General features: G+C 42.8%; 1 protein-coding gene across 1 annotated transcript in view; it reads left to right on the forward strand.

Annotated features, from left to right (window-relative positions):
- Positions 1–23951: 23951 nt before the first annotated feature.
- The window catches only part of LOC125115832 (cytochrome b5 reductase 4), a 104126-nt gene continuing 103520 nt past the window's right edge, over positions 23952–24557 (forward strand). Inside the window, exons 1-2 of the mRNA XM_047760424.1 lie at positions 23952–24095; positions 24417–24481. The gene's annotated coding sequence lies outside the window, so the exon portion shown is untranslated. The remainder of the gene's footprint in view (positions 24096–24416; positions 24482–24557) is intronic.

Raw genomic sequence — 24557 nt, forward strand, 5'->3', positions numbered from 1 at the left:
GACCCTTGTGTGTGGTTCAGACCACAGCCTTCCTTTCTCTCCATGTCTCTGTGACCACCCGAGATGACCCTTCCCTTGTTGTGAAAAGGGACACAACAGGATGTGGATTCTGCACAACTCAAGTCCCAGCATCTGGGGACAGACTCAAGGTGACCTCCGCTGTGGTCATTTATTTTATTGCTGATACTGGGAAACCTAAGTGGACATGTGAGCACAAACCATCCTGTGGAGTTTACCCTGTGAAATTGATCCAGCCCTTTGCTTCTCTGCTAAAGTCATTTTACTCCCCAAAGACCCTTCATAGTTAGAGCTGTGGCTGTGACGACTCCCTGAGCCCCAGACCCTTGTATCACCCTAAGCACTTGGTATCTATTCCGCTCTAATGAGGCCTTGTCTGAAGCCTCCTTCCAAACAGTCTCATTCCCATCTCCTGTCCAAATATACTCTCCTGCCTTCATCCCCATCTCACTGGAAGATACCCCCTGTGATGCAGATGCTCAGGTAGGAATTCTTGTCTTCATCTTGACTCCTCTCTTTTCTCAAACACACAGACATCCTCATGTCACATGGCCTCCACCTGTAGGACAGGCCCTGGATCTGATTCCATGTTTCCATCTCCACCTCTTTTGCTCCCCTGGTCCAGCTATCATTGTCCTCAGCCTCAAATCACTGTCATGGTCTCCCATCTGGTTTATCCTTCTTCCAAAGTGGTAGCCACTGTCCTTTAAATTGAAATCTGCCCCCCCCCCCAAAAAAAAATCAAGAGTCCCTGCTGTGGCACAGCAGGTTAAGGATTTGGTGTTGTCTCTGGCAGCACAGGTTCTATTCCCAGCAAAGTGCAGTGGGTTAAGGATCTATCATTGCCACAGCTGCAGCATAGGTTGGTGAGGGGAAAAAAAAAAGTTCAAGTCTTTATTGTGGTGTCACCTCCCTCCATCTTTGAACCCCTAGTGGCCTACCTGAATTTCTGCCATTGCTTCACTGCATTCTGGCCCCTCTGGATTTTCAGTGGGTCCTCACACCCACCGTGATCATCACTATATCACCTGTTTTGTCCCCTCATCCCACAAGACTTCTCTCCAAGTGTTCCCATGTTCATGCCCCCCCCCCACCCAGAGGCCTCCTGGACCACTCCCACCAAGAATCCCTCAATTCCACTGCTTCCCCTTTCCCTATTTATGCAATCAATAAAAGGCACCACCTGACATGCCATATCTTCTATTTTAGTGTTTGGAATCTTCTTTTCATCCCAACATGGTAACATGGACTTTTTTTAGTTTTAAGTAATCTCCAACCCAGGCACAATTTTATTTATCAGTTGTGAGGCAATGTCATTACCGTATCATTTTTTTCTATTTTTTTTTCTTTTTATGGCTACATCTGTGGCATATGAAAGTTCCTAGCCTAGGGGTCGAACTGGAGCTGCAGCTGTGACCTCTGTCAAACTGCAGCTGCAGCCTATACCACAGCCACAGCAATGCCAGATCTGAGCTGCATCTGTGACCTACGCTGCAGCTTGTGGCAATGCCAGATCCTTAACCCACTGAGGCCAGGGATTTTTAAAAAACAAACACAAAACAAACAAAACAAAAAAACTTTTTTCTTTTCTTCCTCTCTTTTGTGTGTGTGTGTGTGTGTGTGTGTGTGCACGCGCACGCGTGTCTTTTTAGGGCTGTACTTGCAGCATATGGAAGTTCCCAGGCTAGGGAGCAACTCAGAGATGTAGCCACCAGCCTAGGCCACAGCCACAGCAACCTGGGATCCAAGCCTTGCCTGGAAACTATACCATAGCTTGTGGCAACGCTAGATCCTTAACCCACTGAGCAAGACCAGCGATCAAACCTGCGTCCTCATGAACACTATGTCAGGTTCTCAACCCGCTGAGCCACCACAGGAACTTCTCATTTCCCTTATGATGATGCTACCTCTGACATTTACTTGTGTGATTCCCTCCAGTTATAAAAGTGCTGTGTGCTGCTTCTCTTCCACTGTGATAAAAACCAGTCTGTGCTCATCACCTAATGAGAGGATGCCATTTGTGAATAAAGATACTAATGGTCAGACTTCATTAAGTGGGGAGGAAAAAAAAAAACCCAACCTTGAGACTTCCCTGAATTTCCACTGAGGAATGAGTGGGGGATGGTAAGGGAGAGATGAGGGGCAGTGATGTGGAGGTTCCCCCAAATTGTCCAGTTGGATTTCTTCTGGGTCAGAAAACCCATACCGCAACATTCTTGCAGGAAAAGAAAACAAACTCCATGTAATTTATCAAGTTTAATTTTTCAAATGTAACCATTGTTATATCAGAATATAAATCTTTAAAGATAAAATTTATTTCTAAGCATACCATTTAACTATTTTTTTAAAAAGAGATTTTTTTTTAATGATAAAAACATGGGCAAAAATGTTGCTTTCACAAACTTACAACTGTTGGGAATTTAACTCTAGAAAAATAATATTACTATTACCAACTAAAAGTCTATATTTGATAAACTGCATATATTTTCAAATTTATAATGCAATATTTATACAGAAAATAAATTACATATATATATATATATATATACACATATATATATATATATATATAGTTCACTTATAAGATTGATATGTAATAGTTACCAAAACTGTTTTGAGAAATGTGGCTTAAGGAAGATTCAAACTGAGTAAAAGATTAGTTTCTTCAATACAACATTTCTTTCACCACTAATGAGCATTCTGTGAATATAGAGAAAGTCCCACATTTCTTGGTGTGTTCTTAGAATTGAAATACCTTTAGATGGGAGAAGATGTCTAGGAAGGAACTCACTCCCATGCTCAGCAGGTAAAGCTGGAGGAGCCACCCTACATCCACTGGCCTCAGCGTAGTTCAGGTAGGGATCCATCAGAAGGGATGGATGCTACCTGGCAGCTTGGGAGGCCTGAGTGGCAGGGAGGGAAGAGCACAGCTTTAGTATCCAGGCCCACTCCTGGGGAAGGGGCCATCAGGGCTCAGTGCTTGGCCTCCTGGATGGTTTTGGTAGGCCCTCTGTGATGTGGTGGTTCTCATGACCTCTTCCAGGAACTTGAGCTCTTTGAGTATCTCCACCATCTCCTCTTCTTGTTTAGACTGCTTAACTCTTTCTTTCTCCAGTTCTTGAGCAAGAGAATTGAGTTCCTCCATCAAAATCAGGTTGATCCTCCTCATTTCTTTGTATGTGTCTGTGAGGTTGGGTATATTTAATGACTCTGTCTCTAGCCTGGCATTCTCTAAGGATGTCGCCATCTCTGCATTCTCCTTTTGAGCAGCATAAATCTTGTCATTGTGTTGGCATTTCTCATCAATCTGTGCAGCCAGTGTTTTCGTGAGTTGCTTTTTGAATCTCATGTAAAGTCGACTTCAAACAGACTGAAGCAGTTGGACTGTAAATTAGAGAACTATCAAGAAGCTGATGACCACAGACAGACACAACACTGTCTCCCACTGGAGGCTCTGGAAAGTGAACCATGAACTAAAGCCATTGGGCAGCAGCAACACCACCACCTCACTCAGCTGCCCAAGGCTCAGCCCAAAGCCAAGCTCCACAGAGGACAGCAGCCCCTCCATGGTACTTATCGAGCACGGGCTCTGCCCAGTTGCCACGGATCCACCAGGCACAACAAACCCCAGGGAACACCCCAACATTCCACCTGAAACCCAACCAGCAACTGACATCATGGGTTGGTCAGTTATCTGCTCAATGTTGGGGGAGGGTGACAGGGGGGAGATCTGTAAATAAAATGTGATTCTCCCCATCATTGTCTAAAGGAAATTTTTCTTTTCTTTTTTTTTTTCCGGTCTTTTTGCCTTTTCTAGGGCCACACCCATGGCATATGGAGGTTCCCAGGCTAGGGGTCTAATTGAAGCTGTTGCTGCCGGCCTACGCCATAGCCTCAGCAACGTGGGATCCGAGCTGCATCTGCGACCTGCAGCAGCTCATGGCAACACCAGATTCCTAACCCACTGAGTGAGGCCAGGGATTGAACCTGCAACCTCATGGTTCCTAGTTGGATTCGCTAACCACTGAGCCACAACAGGAACTCTGGAAATTTTTCTTTATCTCTTTCTTATTGTGTTCATCTCAGTAAACAGCTGAAATATGGGGAAATGTGTCAATCTTAAGTTTATGGCTTCAGAAATCCTTAAAATGCATAACCCAATACAGTATCCAAAAACTCAGTGTATGAATCATATATATAAGTTGTATCCATTAACACAGAAAATAGCTCTCCATCACATTTCGGTTGAACCACACACTCTCACCACATGCAGTCTCTGTATTAATTTTTATGAACATCCATCAGTTTGGTGGTGGCTGAACTTTCTGAAAATGAAATAAATCATAATGTACCCTTTGATGTCTATTTTTCTGTAAATAATGTTTTTAAGAGCCACATTTTTATTTGAATAAGCAGTTCATGTTGTTTTTAGTGCTGAATAATTCACAAAATATTCATCCATTCTCTTAATTATAGGCACTTGGGTTAGTTCAAGTATGAGGTATTCTGAATAAGTATGTTTGAATATTGATGCACATCTTCTTTTAAATTTTTTTTTATAAATACCTGTTTTCATTTACCCTGGGTAAAGAATACCTGGTAGTCACAATACTGGGTGGACATGTGCTAAATAAATATTCTTTTATTTTGAAAGATTTCTTAAGGTGCAATTTTTTTTTTTTTAATGGCTGCATCTGTGGCACCTGGAAGTTTCTGGACCAAGGATTTAATCTGAGCCACAGCTGTGCCAATGCCAGATTCTTTAATCCACTGCTCCCAGCTGGGGATTAAATCCATGCTTCTGCCGGGACCTGAGCCACTGCAGTCAGAATCTTAATCCATTGTGCCATAGCAGGAACTTGGAGGTATAATTTAAATGCCATAAATTCACCCATTTAAATCCACTCTTCTTTGCTTTTTTTGTGTGTAAGTGTAGAGAGCTGTGTCTCCTTTACAATCCCATTTTAGAACAATTCTATCACTGTGAAAAGATTTTTCCATCTTGACTTTTCTCAATTGGCTTCATTTGACACAGTCACTCTCTCTCTCTCTCTTTGAAATTCTCCATCACATTGATTCCGGTTTATTACATTTTACTATTTTTATAATTGTTTTTGTTGTTGTTTTGTGTATTTTTCTGAACTCACTGGACTTTTCTTCCATTGACTCCACTGACGGCTTGTGTTTTCTTCTCAAACCCCTCAGCATTAGTTTTGACCTGGGACATAGTTCTTGTTCTACTTTTCTTTCTCAGCAACTCATCCCCTTCTGACCTTGTCCAGCCTTGTGGCATTAATGACATCTAGTCTGTCATGACTTCTACGTTTCTTTTATCTATTCCAAATGTTTCCATATAGTCCAGATTTTTTCCCACCCAGCTGCCTCTACACATTTCCATACGGACATCTCAGACACCAAAACTAAACTAGACTCTTCACCTGAACCTGCTTTCCCTTAGGTACTGAAGTCTCCCCATTCCTGTGACAGTAACTCCATCCTGACAGGTGTTCAAGCCCAAGATTTGTGGTCTTTCTTGACTTCTCCCCTCTCTCCACCTCATCTCCTCCCCATCATTAAAGCCTCCACCTCCAGTTTCAGAATATGACCTCCCCCTCTTCTACCTGGTCAGAGCTTCTATCAACCCTTGACAGGATGACTCTAGCTACTGCTAACCACATTCTTTCTCTTGCCTTCACCCCTGCAGGCTGTTCCTTTATTTATTTATTTATTTATTGGTCTTTTGTCTTTTGGGGGCCACACCCACAGCACTTGGAGGTTCCTAGGCTAGGGGGCTACTTGGAGCTCTTGTCACTGGCCTTTGCCACAGCCATAGCAACCCCGGATCTGAGCCACATCTGTGACCTACACTAAAGCTCACGGCAACACCGGATCCTCAACCCACTGAGCGAGGCCAGGGATCAAACCTGAAACCTCATGGTTCCTAGTTGGATTCATTTCTGCTGCGCCACGATGGGAACTCCTGCAGACTGTTCTGCACCAAAGGGTATCCAGCACCAAAGGATATCCAGTCAGGTTATTCCTCAGCTCATTCTCCCCATAGATTTCTGCTCAACAGAGGTCAAGTCAAAATGCACACATCACCTATGTGTTCTGACACCTCGTTAACTCTCCAATGTAACTCTGTAGCCTGGCCATGCCTCTTTGCTCCAGCCTCACAGGATCTTTACTACTTATTGAGTGTGACTGGATGCTTCTGCCCCAGGACCTGGCATTAGCTCTTCCCTCTGTCTGCAGTCCTCCCCTGACATACACATGGTGGTCTCCCTGCTTCCCTTCAGGTCTCTGCTCAAATGACTGCTTGTCAGTGAGGGCTTTCCAGCTCCCTTGTCGTGACCACCCAGTGGGAACAGTGATGATACTTGTTACAAACTCAGGCTCAGCTGCTTGTCACTTAAGAAGCCAAAACTGAGAGACAGGTGTTGGGTAAAGGAAAAGTAGCTTTATTTTAAGGAAGCTGGCAACCCAGAGAGAAGGTGGACTACTGTCCAAAAGAACCAACTCCCATCTCCCCAAGTTTTGGTCAGGATTTGTATAATAAATAAAGCTGGAAACAGCTGCAGGCAATGGTGCCTTGCTAGCATTGGAACTTGAGTGTGGTCATTATATTGTTTAGATTGACACATCTGTTCTATGGGTTGGTGGTCATATATTTCTGGGGGAAAAAAAAAAACCCAGAGCAAAACAGGGAAAGCAAAACAGGATCCAGTCCATCAAACGATGGAGCTGTGTTTGTGTTAACAAATTCTTGGTTATAAAGCAAGCCAGTTACAATGACACCCCCATATGCCACCTCCCTGTCTCACTTCCCTTCACTGCCCTCTCTACCACTTCACATGCCAGGTACTCTTTTTTTGTGAATTGTCTAGTTCTTCTTTGAACTGGAATTTTCATGTAGGCAGGTTTTTTTTTCCACCAATTTTTTACTGCTTTGTTTCAATACCCATTACCTAATAGGTTCAATATGGATGCAAATGAAAGAGTGAATTGCATGAGAATCAAAATAATATTTTATTTTAATGAATATGATTTCTTCCTTCCTTCCTTTTTTTTTGCTTTTTCCTTTTAGGGGTGCACTCGCAGCATATGGAGGTTCTCAGGTTGGGGGTCAAATTGGAGCTACAGCTGCCGGCATATGCCACAGCCACAGTAGTACCAGACCCGAGCTGCATCTGTGACCTACACCCACAGCTCACAGCAATGCTGGATCTTTAACCCACTGAGTGAGGCCAGGGATTGAACCTGCATCCTCATGGATCCTAGTCAGGTTTATTAACCGCTGAGCCATGAAGGGAACTCCTATGATTTCTTCCAAATCTGCATATGGAGGTACATGCAGGTCTTTGGATGTAAAAGTCATTTCTTCAGTGTCTCCTTGGGAAGTAACTCCAGGCTTAGGAAGATTTAATAGTAAATAGTAGCAGAAAATATAAAAAATAGATACTTAATACTTAAACTTGGCTGCCAGTAGTACAACTTGACCTAATGGAAGCTTATAGAGGGTAGCTCAAGGAATGGTCATAATCTGCCACTGTGTCTCCTCTTGAAAAGTGAGGAATATTGAGTGTCCATGGATGCAGGTATGACCAGTGTGGGATGTCACAGTCTAAAGGTTTGTTGGTACCTGCTTCTGCTTCCTTCAGGCCTGCCTTATGCTGATCTACAGTCAGGAATTTTCTGGGAATGACTGGAGCTCACTCTCATGTGAAAGGCAGAGCTAGGGATGTGGGGCTCACTCAAGGACATTTTCCTGTATACATGAAACTCAGACTCTGAAGGAAAAAGTGTAGAAATTGAGCCTGCTACTCATTTTACAAGATACCACAGATTGTATTTCTGGCATTCAGGGCAGGACCCCAGGTTGGGTCTGGTCTCACAGATCCGTGCATCTTCCCTTATCCTGACCCTTTTCCCCAAGCTGTGCATTAGACAGCGGCTGTGGTACCTCTCACTAGTGTTGGCTCTTCCTGGCTGCCTTCAGGGGAGGGTCCTCAGTCAAGGTTTTCTTCTCCCTCTGTAGCCAGTGGCAAACTCCAGGATTTAGAAAATGAGGGATTGTGTTCATTCTTCCTCCCTGAATATACCCAGGCACAGATTCTCAGATTCATATCCCCTGCTGGATAATGCCTGGAAGCTGATCTTTCTGGGCCCTGTTGCCAGGCCTGGAGTTTCACAGAAGGGAATAGTTCGAAGGCTGCTTTCAGGGCCATTGACCCTGATGGCATCGAATTTTCCAAAGATATTAGGAGCATAGAGCCTACTGAAAGCCCTGCCCACACAACATGGTAACAGTGTGGTAGGTAAAAATAAATGTACCTGTTTTATTTTTAGTATCGAGTGTAAAGAAAACAATCTCTGAATCAAAGACATGTGATTTAGGACACTGGTTTACACATAGAGCCGTCAGGAGCCTCTCCTGGAGACACCAAGGGATGCAGCAGACAGTTGGGGACATTGGGAGTGGTTGTTATTTGCCTGAAGGGAAAACTTTCTTCCCCTGAGGGATGGTAAGATCTAGATTACTATGGACACGCGCGTGGGTCTGGACCTGGGTATGAAGCCAAAACACCTCTGACCCAAACCCAGCCTAAACCCAGATTGGCATTTGAACACCCATGCAGAGTCTTGAACCCATGGGTTTTTTTGTTTGGATTTTGTTTTTTGTTTTGCTTTTTTGGGCCACACCTGCGGCATATGGAAGTTCCCAGGCTAGGGGTAGAATCAGCTGCAACTGCTGGCACACCGCAACCACAGCAATGCAGGATCCCAGCCATGTCTGTGACCTACACCACAGCTCACAGCAATGCCAGATCCTTAACTCACTGAGTGAGGCCAGGAATCAAACCCACATCCTCATGGCTACTAGTCAGGTTCTTTTCCACTGAGCCACAATGGGAACACCCCAACATTTTTTTTTTTTGTTTGTTTTTTATGAGAATCACTCACCTGGTGCCTGGACTTACTGAGCGAGGCTTAGGTTCTTTGTGTCTCAGTGAAGAAGGAATTCAGTGAGAAACAAAGTGATGGGCAAGAAGTAGATTTATTAAGATAGTAAGCTTGTGAGTGATATAAGTGGCAGGCGACGAGTCTCTGCCTCAAGGATTAGGTGGGCTACATTTTTATATCTGAAGAAATTGGGGCATGGGAAAAGACTGCCTTCTTTCTCATTCTTCAAGCAGATGTCAGGCTTACATCACTAGCTCCTCCTTCACATCAGGTTAGAGAGTATTTGACCTTATGAGGTCAAACTAGGACTGTGAACGTGCTTATTCAGATCAGCAGAAGTGTGGTAATGTAGAATGGTGCTAAAATATATTGAATCATCTCAGGTTTCTGTATAACTGAGGGTCTCCTCCTTTGAAATGTTCTCTTATCCTTAAATTCCTGTCCTTGGCCCTAAGGGTCATTATCTTGTACTTGAATGCAGGCCTCATTTTATCTTTTACTTAATGACTTGAGGCATATCTTGTGGTTTTATAGTTAAGCAACACTGCTTGGTTCTACTGTGTTCTGATGGCTTTCTTGAGCGACTCTTAACTTACAGTGGTCTCCCCAGGTTCCCTAAGTTTTCCTCGCTATCTATGGCCCCCTACTGGACATCTACAACTACTCCATCCCTATTAGGTATAACCTAATAAACTTTTGTCATTGACTTTTACTTTATTCAGATGTTTTATCATATCAGGTTATTTTTCTTGTTGATAAGTTTTATAAAAAACAATATGAAATTATTGACTTTCAGTAATCCTAGGTGTAATAAAGTAATGTACTTAATACTGATGACTCTAAAGATATGTCTATATTAATTGAACCACACTTATATTAACTTTAATGCCAGATATTAATTTAATATTAAATATTCCCCAGATCACATGAATCTGAAATTCATTTGGATTACTTTCTGTTGTATTTAGAAATGTTTGATTTGTATGTTCTTACTTTCCTTTAAGCCAATTAAATAGAAATCATTTACAAGTTAATTTTTACCTAAAGACGGGCAGAACCTGAGATCTCACAGATTCCCTCCTTGAGTTATAAAGGCCTCTTCCCCAACCCCCGCCCCCCAGTCTCAGAGATCACAGATAAATTCCCCCCCCAACACAGGCAGGATATTTACAGTTGAAATGCATGGAGAGAGAGATGCAAATTTCTCCTTTCCCCCCCCCCCCCCTGATTTGAAGTTCCATTGGTGAGCTCCAGGCTGGTGTATCAGGCAGTGTTGGCTATGTTTACATTTAAGGACGTGGTAAGTGTTAAAACTTTGAGCTTTTCCCTTAAAAATGCTTTTGTCCTTTTGATGCCAGAAAGATATTACCAGAATCCAGGTTCTTGTTCATGCAAAGAATGAATTCCATGAACACACAGGCAGCAAGCAAGCAAAGTCTTTATTACAGGAAAGCAAATAGCTCCCAGGGCTGCTGGAAGCGGGGAGAAGAGTCCCCACTCTCTATTGTCCTATAGGGGTTTTTATCCCTTAAAAATGGGGGGTATCAATGTGGGGTCCAGAGAGATGTGGATTTCTCCCATTAGCCTTGCTCAATTACCTATATCAGTCCTTATCCAATAGGGGTTTTAGGGGTGGAAATGTCCTATAGGTCTCATGGTTTCTTTACTCTTTTCTTCTGGTAAACCGAGATTAGGAATTAATGTCCATCTGGGTGAAGGTACACTTCCTATAGTTAACAAAGCCTATGGGGATGTTACTCCCTGGAGCCCTTAAGCCACAAATGTTAATCAATAGCCATGTCAAAGAATGCGTGGAAGCCTGTGCTCCTACACTGACTACCTGAGTTATCATTCTGCCTCACTTTTGGTGTCAGTATCCTGAGAATACTTAATTAAGCCAGTTTTCTATAACTGCACATGCAAAAAGAATCTGTTACGGAATTTTTCTACAGAGTCTAAAGAATATTGTGTCCACATAATGTGAAAGGAAAATCATCTATCTTTTCATAGGAGCATAACTGAAAATTTACCAGAATCATAAAATACACCCTGGGGGACTAAAACAAGGGAACAGAGCTCAGCTCTCCCATAATTACTCACAGCATGGGTTGTCAAGTATCAAGCAGGCAAACCAATGCAATGCAAATTGGTTTCTCAGGGTCTCAGTTCCCTGACCAGCACCCCCACCAGAAAAGGAAAATCCTAACCAATGCCCCATCAGAGACAAAAACCAAATGATCAAGCTATAGCTCAAAAGGGCAAATCTCTACCAATGCTCTGTTTTAGGTTAAGCCAGTGCAATAGGGAAGAATACCCTGGTGTCTGAACTCTGTAATTTGCCCAAAGTGTCTTCACTAGCCAGTGCAAGTGCCTTGTTTTTCTGTCCCACAAAAATCAAAAGTGCCATGGCCCAACGACACACGGTTAGCAGCAAGCACTCAGGGCTGTTTAAATTATATTAACTGTGGTGTAGGTCACAGACACGGTTTGGATCCAGCATTGCTGTGGCTGTGGCATTGGCGGGCAGCTCTAGCTCCAATTTGACCCTAGCCTGGGAACCTCCATATGCCATGGGTGCAGCCCTTAAAAAAGGCAAAAAAGCAAAAAAAAAAAAAAATCTATTAAAAACATAGGAGAAAAATCCACAAGAATTTTGGTTTGGTAACATGTTTATATATACAATATCAAAATTATGAGCTGTGATAAAAATGATAATATGGACTTTATTATATTACAAAAATGCTCATTCTCCAATAGACAGTGATCCAAGGATGGAAAGATAAACCATAAACTGGAAAAAAATAGTTTCATGATAAGTATCTAAAGAAAGACTTCCATATGGGAGTTCCCATTGTGGGTCGGTGGGTTAAAAACCAACCAATATCCATTAGAATGTAAACTCAATCCCTAGCCTAGCTCAGTGGGTCAGTGGGTTAAGGACCTGGCATTGTTGCAAGCTGCGAATTATGTTGCAGATACAGCTCAGATCTGGTGTTGCTATGGCTGTGGTGTAGGCTGGCAGCTGTAGCCATATGTGCAGCTGTTAAAAGAAAAAACCTCCCATGTAAAATATACAAAGAACATGGAAAACTAAGTAAAAAAATAAACTCTCCACTTTAAAAAAAAAAAAAAATGTGGCGTTCTCATCATGGCTCAGCAGAAAAGAATCTGCCTAGCATCCATGAGGACACAGGTTCGATCCCTGGCTTCATTCAGTGGGTTAAGGATCTGGAGTTGCTGTGAGCTGTGGTGTAGGTTGCAGACTTGGCTTGGATCCCAAGTTGCTGTGGTTGTGGTATAGGGCGGTAGCTACAGCTCCTATTCAACCCCTACCCTGGGAACTACCATATGCCACAGGTACAGCCCTAAAAAGACAGAAGACATAAATAAATAAATAAGGCATATAAAGGAGTTCCCCTGTGTGGGTCTCTGTTGTGGCGTGGATTCAATCCCTGGCCTGGGAACTTCCACATGCCTTTTTCTTGGCTATGACAAAAAAAGAGGCACATATATTAAGAGATATCTCACCAAAGATGATCTTCAACTGGGAAATTAGCACACAAAAAGATGATGAACATCAGAGAATTATGGGAAGAGAAATTCATTTCTTATTTAGGAAAAGCAATTTAAAACAACAGTGAGATATCCTATACATCTATTACAATGGTTACAATCCAAACAAACAAAACAACTCAACAATACTAATTGTTGGCAAGAACACACAATTACAATTTATTTCATGCATTACTGGTGGGAATCTATAACTGTATAACGGTATAGCCATCTTTTTTTTTCTTTTGCCTTTTCTGGGGCCGCTCCTGAGGCATATGGAGGTTCCCAGGCTAGGGGTCCAATCAGAGATGTAGCCGCCAGCCTACGCCAGAGCCACAGCAATGCAGGATCTGAGCCTCATCTGCGACCTACACCACAGCTCACAGCAACCCTAGATCCTTAACCCACTGAGCAAGGGCAGGGATCGAACCCGCAACCTCATGCTTCCCAGTCGGATTCGTTAACCACTGAGCCATGACAGGAACTCTAACAGTATAGCTATCTTATAAGACATCTTGCATACTATTTCCAAGATGATGGTAGTATCACATATAATGCAGTAATTATGTCTCTATGTATTTTCTCAAATGGTGCAATAAACCTATGAGACTCTTGAAGCAGACATGGGGTTCAGGCACAGGGGATGGGGACCCATGAAGCCAGGCATGGCTGGGCCACATGAACAGGAGATGGAGATATTTGAGGCTGCCAAGGGCTGCAGTAACAGAGAATGGAGACATGAGAGTAGACATAGGCTACAGTCATAATGGTTCCAGACACAAAGGGAAGACACTGGCTACAGGCACATGCAAGGGACACACCCGAGGCCAGACATGACTGTCATCATGGGACACAAAGGTACCAAAAGTCATGTGTGGGTTGGAAGCACAAAGAGGAAGATCCTCCAGGGGAGATGTTGCCTGCAGTCTGAAGGGTGGAGACACAACTCCTGACATGGGCTGCACAGACTAGAACAGAAACACTTGAGGGAAGACATGGCTCCATGCAGAGGGATGGGAAATACACAAGGATCGGCATGGGAATGCAGGCACAGGGAGGAGATTCTGGGACCTGGAATGTACTGCAGATGGGCTGGAGGAGGGCGGGGAGCAGTCCTAATTGTAGACATGGACTGGAGGCACAGGTGTACAGACAAACAGATGCCATCATGGGTTGAAGCACAGGGGATGGACACAGGAAAAGGCCAGAAAGGCTAGAAGCAGTTGAGACATTCAAGGTCTGGTACCAGATGGAGACTCATGCCACTGCACTGGGCAGTAGATGTAAGGAATAGAGACTTCTGAGAGTTGGTGGCACTGACTGCAGGCAGAGGAGGCAACCTTGATGACATAGAATGGCAAACATAGGGAGTTCCCTACGTGGCTCAGTGGTTAATGAACCCAGCTAGGATCCATAAGGATGCAGCTTCAATCCCTGGCCTCACTCGGTGGGTTAAGGATCTGGCGTTGCTGTGAGCTTTGACATAGGTAGAAGATGGGGCTCGGATCTGGCGTTGTTGTGGCTGTGGTGTAGGCCAGCAGCTGAGGTTCTGATTCGACCCCTAATCTGGGACCTTCCATATGCACGGGTGTAGCCCTAAAAAACAAAAAACAAACAAATAAAAAGAAGGGCAAACATGGGTTGCAGTTTCATGGGGTAGGGATACTGATGGGATTCAGAGGCAGGGTTAGTGACTCAGGAAGCCCAGCAACTGCAGCCCGTAAGTTGGATCATCTGGAGGGCCCACATTGCTTGCACACAGAAAATTTTGAAAGGAGGAGGGAAGATATGGGATGCCAGACAAATTGGTACAGTCATAAGTGGGTATGTTGGTATACTATAAATACTGAAAATCAATCATGTCATATTTCTTCTCAAAAATTAAAGAACATTTAAACACAATTTTAAATAAAGGCACGATAAGGATATGATCGGACATCATTGGAGTAAAAACCGAAATACAAATCTGCAAGAAAAGAAGTATTTAAAATAATAATAAACCACTAGCAAACTGTGTAAGAAACAAAAGAAACACCAATGACAAATATTAGGAAAAAATCCAAGGCATTCTCTACAGAGCCTGTGGATATTAAAATAATACTAGGACAATCTTATGAAATACATAGATCAAAAAACTTGACTACAAAGAGTACCTGCATAGGAGTTCCCATTGTGGTGCAGTGGGTTAAGAATCTGACTGCAGCAGCTTGGGTCACTTTGGGAGGCACAGGTTTGATCCTTGTCCCAGGAACTTCCATATGCTGTAGGTGTGGCCAATAAAAGAAAAAAGATTACTTGCACAATGTTTTAAAAACCAACTTACAAAACCTAGCATAAAATAAAACATCTGACAAAACTCCTATGTCTAAGAAATGAATTGAAAATGAATTCAAAAATCAAACCAATCTTGGAGAGAGGATTAAGATGGTGGAATAGAAGGACTGGAGCTCAACTTCTCTCCTAAAAACAACAAAATTCACAACTAAAGGCTGAGCAATCTCCACCCAAATGGACCGGAAACCTTAAAAAAGATACCCTACTCCAGAAGAAAAAGAAGAGGCCACATCAAGAGGTAGGAGGGGAGATTTTGTGATATAAACAACCCCATACCTCCTGGGTGGGAAGCTCCACAGACTGAAAACTAACTGGTTCACAGAGACTCACCTACAGGAGTGAGAGTTCTGAGCCCCACATCAAACCCTCATGTGCGGGGATCTGGCACTGGGAGGAAGAGCCCCTGGAGCATCTGGCATTGAAGGCCAGTGGGGCTTGTGCGCAGGAGCTCCACAGGACTGGGGGAAACGGAGACCCCATTCTTAAAAGGCACACACAGACTTTCACGTGCACTGGATCCCAGGGCAGAGCGAGGTCTCCATAGGAATCTGGGTCAAACCTGACTGCAGTTCTTGGAGGACATCCTGGGAAAACAGGGGTGAATGTGGTTTGTTGTGAGGGAGGAACATTGAAGGCAAAGCTCTCGGGAATATTCAGCAGCAGTGCCTTTCTCTGGAGGTGGCCATTTTGGGAAAATCTGGCCCTACCTGTCAGTCAGCGCTGAGAAGCCCCAGGGAAAACAACAATTCAGGTGGCATCACAGCCCCGCCCCTCAGTAAACAGGCTAAAAAGACCCCTCAGGCACACAGCCACCTCTAATCACATCCAGAGACTAAGCCCCACCCACCAGAGGGGTTAGAATCAGCTCCACCTACCACTGGGCAGGCATCAGCCCCTCCCCCCATCGGGAAGCCTACAGCAAGCCCCCATACTGACGTCAGCCACAAGGGGGGCAGACACCAGAAGTAAGAGAGGCTACAACCCTTTTATCTGTCAAAAGGTCACCACACCAAAAACCTATAAAAATGAAAAGACAGAGAACTATAACTCAGATGAGGGAGAAAGGAAAAAACCCCAGAGAATAAGCTAAGCAATGAGGAGATTCTCAGCCTCCAGGAAAAAGACTTTAGATTGTTGATGCTAAAGATGATGCAAGACATTGGAAATAAACTGGAGGCAAAGATGGATAACTTACAGGAAACACTGAGCAAAGAGATACAAGATATCAAACTTAAGAAGAGATGCAAAATACAATAACAAATAAAAAATTCACTAGAAGCAGCTAACAGCAGAATATAGGAGGCAGAAGAACAAATAGGCGAGGTGGAGGACAGATTAGTGGAAATTACGGATGCAGAACAGAAAAGAGAAAGAAGATTGAAAACAAATGAAGAGAGTCTCAGAGAATTCTGGGACAACATTAGACGCACCAACATCCGTATTATGGGGTGCCAGAAGGAGAAGAGAGAGAGAGAAGGGGACAGAAAAAATATTCCACGAGATGATAGCCGAAAACTTCCCTAACATGGGAAAGGAACCACTCACTCAAATCCAGGAAGCACGAGTACCATATAAAATAAACCCAAGGAGGAATACACCGAGACACTTATTAATCAAACTAACCCAAATTAAAGCCAAAGAGAAAATCTTGAAAGCAGCTAGGGAAAAGAAACAAGTAACATACAAGGGAACTCCAATAAGGTTATTGGCAGATTTTTCAGCAGAAACTCTGCAGGCCAGAAGGGAGTGGCATGATATACTTAACGTGATGAGAGGAAAAAACCTCCAACCAAGATTACTCTACCCAGCAAAGCTCTCATTCAGATTTGAAGGAGAAAGCAAAATCTTCACAGATAAGCAAAAGCTGAGAGAATTCAGCAACACTAAACCAGCCTTACAAAAAATACTAAAGGAACTTCTCTAGGCAGGAAAGAAAAGACAGCAACAGGAAACAAAAATTCCACAAATGACAAGGCTCACCAGTAAAGGTATATATACAGTAAAGATACAAAATCATCCATGCATGATTATACCATCAAAATCAGAAATTATGAGAAGAGGTGGGTACAAATGCAGAACACTGGAGATGAACTTGCAATTAAGAGAACAACTTAAAACAATCTCATATACATATAGACTCTTATATCAAAACTTCAGAATAACTGCAAACCAAAAATCTACATTTGATACACAAATAAGGAATCTCTGAAGAAGAAATATATCTCATAGTAAATAAGTGCATAATCCACCATGAAGGGGGTCATTTGACATCATTTTTGGAATGCTGAAGTCTTCTTAGATCTGATTCTGATTTCCTCTCCATCAAAGAATTTATGATAATTATAATTAAATAATACAACTGTACAATTAAATAATATAGGTCTATAATTGTATTATTAATAAGCATTTCTCTCCATGTTACAATGTAAGGTCTATAATGTCTTGTTTATCACATCACCTAGAATGGTATAATGCCTATATTGAAGAATCAATAGGATGTAACAAATTGTGAGGACATATTTATATAGTTACACTGTTTCTTAACCAATTTATGCATTTTATATTTTACTTATTTTCAGAGGGTATATTATTTTTGTTATTCTTACCAGTTAAGTTATTCTTTTTATTATGCTATATAAAATATTAAATGGTATATAAGGCTTTCTTCTTTATAAATTTTAGTTGCATAATATACACAATTTTAATATAATGCTAATATTTAAAGAAAAATTGAAAGGTAATAGATAATACTAAATAGTAAAGATGAAAGCCATACAAAATGGGATAAAGTATAGAATAAATTTTCTATTTGTCTCAGCATATTTTCCATTCCACTTCTCCAGAGGGAGTCACTTAATCTGTTTCTTAAGATCCATGATATAAGAATCTGTGTGAATGTAATTGTGTTTAAACATATGTATTTTTTTCTGTGAAGAAATAAAATTAAATTTTAAAAAATCAATCTAATCTTGAAACAAGTTTTTAATTTCCGCAAAGAAAATTTGAGACCCAGTCTCATGAAATATTCCAAAAATATAAGAAAGAAAATATATGGATATTTTCCCAGACTGTCCCAGTGAAAGTGTTTTTCAGTTGTAAAGTGTAACTACATTGATATTAATAATCCACAGCACTGCATGGACAACTGATGATGTGGTATGAACAGGAGTAGTGTTACCACTATTTGAGCAACAAGTCTATAAAAGAGAAAAAAATTCTGGTTGCATTGTGAGACTCTGTTATGAGATTTACATATATTTGCATATTCAATCCTCACAATCTACACAATCTTGCTATTTATGGATAACTTACCCATTTAATATGTGATATAAACTAGGTTCAGAAATCTTTATTAAGATGAAAAAATGGAGTTTCCATTGTGGTGCAGTGGAAACAAATCCAACTAGGAACCATGAGGTTTTGGGTTTGATCCCTGGCCTTGCTCAGTAGGTTAAGGATCTGGCATTGCTGTGAGCTGTGAGTGAGCTGTGGTGTAGTTTGCAGATGCAGCTCGGATCTGGCATTGCTGTGGCTGTGGCATAGGCCGGCGGCTACAGTTCTGACTGGACCCCTAGCCTGGGAACCTCCATATGCTTCGTGTGCAGCCCTAAAAGACAAAAAGACAAAAAGACCAAAAAAATAAAAAAAGATGAAAAATGGCATGATTATAAATGACAGCTAGAATTTAAACTTAACTGCTTTCTTTGAATCTCAGATTCCAAAATACTGTCTTCCGGAGAAGTAGATGTCAGGTCTCCCTAACACATCAGTGATCAGTGGCCCCCTTCCTCTTATCACAACCATTCTCCTTCCAATATGTTCACAGTCACTCCCCAGGCCCTCTTTCTCCTGACACAGGCCAATCTCCACTTCCAATTATTCACTCACCTTTTTCTCAATTTCACTAGTTTTTTTCACTCATATTTCAACACACAAATATGAACTAAGTTATTACGTCCCTCCAACCTTTCACCGCACCGACTAATCACAGAGAACTCCAAATACCGCCCCCCCCCTTCCAAGGCTTCATCTGTCCCAGTACAGGATTAGCATACTGAATGGGTCTAATTGGTGTCCCCAAAAGCCCAATGACTTTCAGAGTTACCTGGCATTCCATTATGATCACCTTCCACTATGCAGATGATTTTGTTGCTGAATGCAAGTCTGTGTGCCTGATGCACAGCGAGGCCAAACATTACGGAAATGTCAGAGTTTGGAGCAGAGAAAAATTTATTGCAGGGTCATGCAAGGAGCCGAGCGCCTTGTGCCCTAAAAGTGGCATGGGAGGTTCCCCGGCTAGGGGTCAAATTGCAGCTACAGCCGCCGGCCTACACCACAGCCACAGCAATGCCAGATCCTTAACCCACTGAACGAGGCCAGGGATCGAACCTGAAACCTCATGGTTCCTAGTTTTGTTTTCGCTGCGCCACTGTGGGAACTCCCAAAGCACTTTTATTTTTATTTTTTGTCTTTTTGTTTTTTTTTAGGGCCTCACCCACAGTGTATGAAGATTCCCAGGATAGGGGTTGAATGGGAGCTGTAGCCACTGGCCTATACCACAGTTACAGTAACACGGGATCCAAGCTATGTCTTCAGCCTACACCACAGCTCATGGCAACGCTGGATCCTTAACCCACTGAGTGAGGCCAGGGATTGAACCCGAAAATTCATGGATGCTGGTCGGGTTCATTAACTGCTGAGCCACGATGGTAACTCCTTATGTTGGTTTTACATTTATTAGCTTTTTAGGGCCGCACCTGTGGCATATGGAGATTCCTAGGCTGGGGGTCTAATCTGAGCTACAGCTGCTGGCTTGTGCCATTGCAGCAATGCCAGATCTGAGCCGCATCTGTGACCTACACCACAGCTCACAGCAACGCCAGATCCTTAACGCACTGGGAGAGGCCAGGGATCAAACCCACAACCTCATGGTTCCTAGTAGGATTCATTTCTGAAGCACCACAGAGGGAACTCCAACAAAGCACTTTTAAAGGCTAGGTGAGGGAAGGGCATGGTTAATTGTTGCAAACTTCTTGGTGTCAGAAAACTTTGTTTTTGAATCTGTCCCTGTAGGTCAGGTCAAATTGCTCCTATAAACCTCTGACAGAACAAATGTGATTCTCTCTTCTGCAACTTTTTACCTCTAAATGAATGGACTCTTAAAGGTCAGAGCCTTGAGAATAGGCGACCCTGTATATTTCCAGCTATAGGCAACATTCTGTTGAAGGTGCAGAACATGAGTAAACACAGGCAACAGAGAACAAAGGTTAAAGTAAGGTTAAAATAAAAGGCACATGGAGCTCCCCTCGCGGCTCAGCGGAAAATGATTCTGACTAGTATCCATGAGGACACAGGTTCAATCCCTGACCTTACTCAGTGCGTTAAGGATCCCATGTCACCATGACCTGTGGTGTAGGTTCACAGACTCCACTCAGATCCCAGTCTGCTGTGCCCGTGGGGTAGGCTAGTGGCTATAGCTCCGATTCGACCCCTAGCCTGGGAACCTCCATATGTCAAGGGTGTGCCCTAAAAAAGACAAGATAAAGTAAAATAAAAGGAATGTATCTTATATGGAGTCAGGTTTGTTCTTTCTTATTACAAAGTCAGTCATCTGAAGAAATGGCTTATCAGTTAAAGGTCTCAGCACTGTCACTGCTCTGGCTGTGGCTCAAGTTTGATCCCTAGGCTGGGAACTTCTACATGCTGCAAACATAGCAGAAAAAAAAAAAAAAAAAAAGGAAAAGTCACTTCTATTCCTAGCCTCCTGAATCTCTTTTAATTTCAACCTCCCCATCAGTTCCTCATCAAATTCCTTTAACTCACATATTCTCTTCATTCTTGCTACAAGAACAACCAAGCAGGAGAAACAAAAGCTCCTCTCACCACCTCATCTCTAGTCCCTGCCTCATGGAGTTCTTTCTCTTAAACATGAACTCAAAAGAGCAGGACACATTTAGTTACATTGTCCTCAAACCCCTACACATTTGACTCCCTAGGATCACCTATGGTCTTTATGGTAATAAATCTTGTTGCGATCACAATGATCTCTCCATAAATAAAGCCAAACAGTGATTCTCCAACTTTTACTTGGAACCAAAGCAGAACTGGAACATGACCTTCTTTTGGAAATTTTTTTTCTCCTAAGTTTCACTGGTACATTAAACTCTTGACTGCTAAAATTTATCTAGAAACACAAAAATCCTGAATAGCTAAAGAGATCTTGAGTAAGAAGAACAAAAGCTGGAGTCATCACACATTATGATTTCAAACTATACTACAAACCTATAGTAACCAAAATAGTTTGGTATTTGCAAAAAAAGCAGAATACATCAATGGAAAAGAGTAGAGGACTTGTAAAATAATTCCATGCATAAATGGTTAATTAATTTTTGACAAAGGAACAGACTATATAATAGGGAAGGATGATTTTTCTTTAATAAATAGTGTTGGGAAAACTGGAGAGCTACATGCAAAAGAATGAAATTGGATCCACATCCATGCTTTATGCAAAAGTCAACTCAAAGTGTGCTAAAGACTTAATTTAAGACTTGAAATAAAAAACATCCTTAACCCAATGAGCGAGGCCAGGGATCAAACCCACATCCTCATGGATACTAGTCAGGTTCTTTTTTTTTGCCTTTTTTAGGGCTGCATCTGCGGTATATGGAAGGTTCCCAGGCTAGGGGTCTAATGAGAGCTACAGCTGCTGGCCTATGCCACAGCCACAGCAGAGTGGGATCTGAGCCATGCCTGTGACCTGCACCACAGTTTACAGCAACTGCCAGATCCCTGGCCCACTGAGTGAGGCCAGGGGTCGAACCTGCATCCTCATGGATACTAGTCGAATTTGTTTCTGCTGAGCCACAAAGGGAACTTCTCAGTTGGGTTCTTAACCCACAATGGGAACTCCTACTGCATACTGATCTTGGCAATTATTTGTTTACTTAAAAATTAGACACCAAAAGCGAAGGCAACAAAATAAAAAATAAACAATTGGTGCTACATGAAACTAAAAAGCTTCTGAACAACAAATGAAGCCATCAATAAAATGAGCAGGCAACCTATGAAATGAGAGAAAATATTCCCAAATCTTACATCTGATAAGTGGTAAATATACAAAATATGTAAGCAATCCCTACAACTAGATAGGAAAACAAAAAACAAAACCATCTCTTTTAAAAAATGGGTAGGGGAACTGAAGAAGAGATGTTTTTCAAAAAAGATGCACAAATTGGTCAATGGGTACATGAAAATGTGCTCGATATCACTAGTCACCATGGATAAGAAAATCAAAACCATAAAGGGATATCATATCACACTAATAGAGTGGCTATGAACCAAAAGACAAAAGATAAATATGGCCAAGGATGAGGAAAACATGGAGCCCTGTACACTGCTGATGACAAAGTAAACTGCTGCAACCACTATGCAAAACAGTACGGAGGGTCCTCAGAATTTTAAAATTTAATTTAAATTTAAATTTTCAAATTTTTAAATTCATCCAAAGGAAGTTACTCATTTCTCATCTTTTGTGAGATGAGATAGGGATATAAATGTGCAAGAAGGAGGGAAGGAAAGTAGGAAGGCTGGTTCTCTAATATGTATCTATTAAAATTTGTATCTATTAAAATATTGTATCATCTATAACAGGCTCCCATCTCCAAGGGCAGTGTGAAATGAAGTTGTGGATATAGTAAGATTTTTCAGCTTTTTCTTAATCCACAGCCTCCTTTGACAGTTTAATTTTTTCACATTTCCTCCAGAGATTATCTTCAGGGGTCATCTTCTCTAACTTGAACATGTTCAGCAATATCCCAACGACCAGAAATATTTTTATAAATATTTATTTGTTTATTTATTTACTTTTGTCTTTTTAGGGCCGCCCTTGCCACATACAGAGGTTCCCAGGCTAGGGGTAGAATTGAGGCTGCAGCCGCCAGTTTATGCCACAGCCACAGCAGCGCCAGATCTGAGCTGTGTCTGTGACCTACACCACAGCTCACAGCAACACTGGATCCTTAACGCACTGAGTGAGGCCAGGGATTGAACCTGAGTCCTCATAGATGCTAGCTAGCCAGATTCATTTCCGCTGAGCCACAATGGGAACTCCCATTTTTATAAATATTAAAAGATGTAGTTGATGATTTAAAAAAATTGGGTTTTAAGAATATTCCCTAAATAAAATTATTACTCTTCCATTTCAAATCCACAACCCCCAGACATTCTAACTTGGCCCTGCCCTGGAGAGCCTTATGTCTGAAGCCCCATGTGGTCACCTGCAGAGACCAGACAAGGGCAATAACTCTGGAACTGGGTGTGTGTTGCTGTTTCAGCTTTTGTCTTAAAATTATTACTTTGTTAAATTATAAAGAGTGAAAGACCATATTGTGCCTGCTTTCTCTTTATCCTGGACTCCAAGGCTAATTGTGTTTGTGAATTGTTTCAAATGCCCTTTGCTAGGTGAGAGATGTTCATAGTGTCTGCAGCCCTTGATTCCATGAACCAAGCCTAAAGATGTGGCGCAAAAAGATTTCAGGAGCATCTCAGTCTACAGAAAAATGATTATCTCCAGCCAGTTCCATAGAAGGCCACTTTCAGGCACCAAGTTTGGTTGTGCAGAGCTGGGTAACAGGAAGAGACCAGAAAAACTGAGACCAAGAGCTCAATTTGGAACCTGCATCGCAAATAATCTATCCCCAGGAGGCCAAGGGTTCTCAGAGCAGATCACTGTTCTGGCCACAGGCACATGTCAGAAATACGTGGATCCTTCTTCCAGACTCTTCACTCCATCCTGCCTGGAAGCAGACACTCCAAAAAGCATTCACCCACGCAGTCCTGCTGCTTAGAAGCCTTTAGCTCATCCATTCCACAACAAACAAAACAAAAATACTGAATGTCTTCTATCATCCACACCAAGCACTGTACAAGGATCTTTGGAGACACAAAGATGAAAAGACAGTGTTTTTCCTTCTGGAACTGATCTCGGGGGCCGCAGGGTGCAGCGGCTTGCAGCGGTATCTTAGTTCCATCCCTCCCTCCGGCGCCTCCCCAGCTCCTCCCCTCTGCTCTCCTGCCTCCTACACCCTCCCGGCCTTGGCTTGGCTGCGATAGGTTCTCCTGGGTCTGGGCTCACGGCTCCTCTGTGGGCCTTGTGTTCCCCACTTCGTAGACCCGCAGGCTTCTGGAGACCGTGGGTTGAAGACCTAGTCAAGAAGGAAGAAGATGCGGTGAGTGAGCCACGCGTGAAGGGCAGCGCCTCCCAGGGACGCTGTTGACGGGCCAGCGCCTGGTACAGCTTGCCCCCAGGGAGACGTGCCTGGCCTGCCTCTTGCTTAAGATCGCGCCTGCTCTTGGCCGTTCCGCTGACCCTGTCGGTGCTGCTGCGGCGAATGCGGCCTCCAGAGCTCCGGGGACGCAGGGATCTGGCCGGGAGCGCGGCTGCTGAGAGCCCCGGGCTCACATTCCCCGCAGACGCCAGGAGTCCTTGGTCCCCCGGGCTTGCAGTTTTTAGGTGAGTGATAATACCATTCATTTCCTTACACCTCCAGGTGCCAGATGGCTCAGGAATAACGGATGCATCAGGAGAGCTTTTGCAATACAGACAGCCAGTCAGGTGAGTGACGGGCCTCACCGCAAGTCTCTGCTCCTAAAGCCCCAGGGAAGAGCCTGTTCAGCATCTAGTCCTGAAG

This window comes from Phacochoerus africanus, chromosome 2 (assembly GCF_016906955.1).
Source record: "Phacochoerus africanus isolate WHEZ1 chromosome 2, ROS_Pafr_v1, whole genome shotgun sequence".
Classification (NCBI taxonomy): Eukaryota; Metazoa; Chordata; class Mammalia; order Artiodactyla; family Suidae; genus Phacochoerus; species Phacochoerus africanus.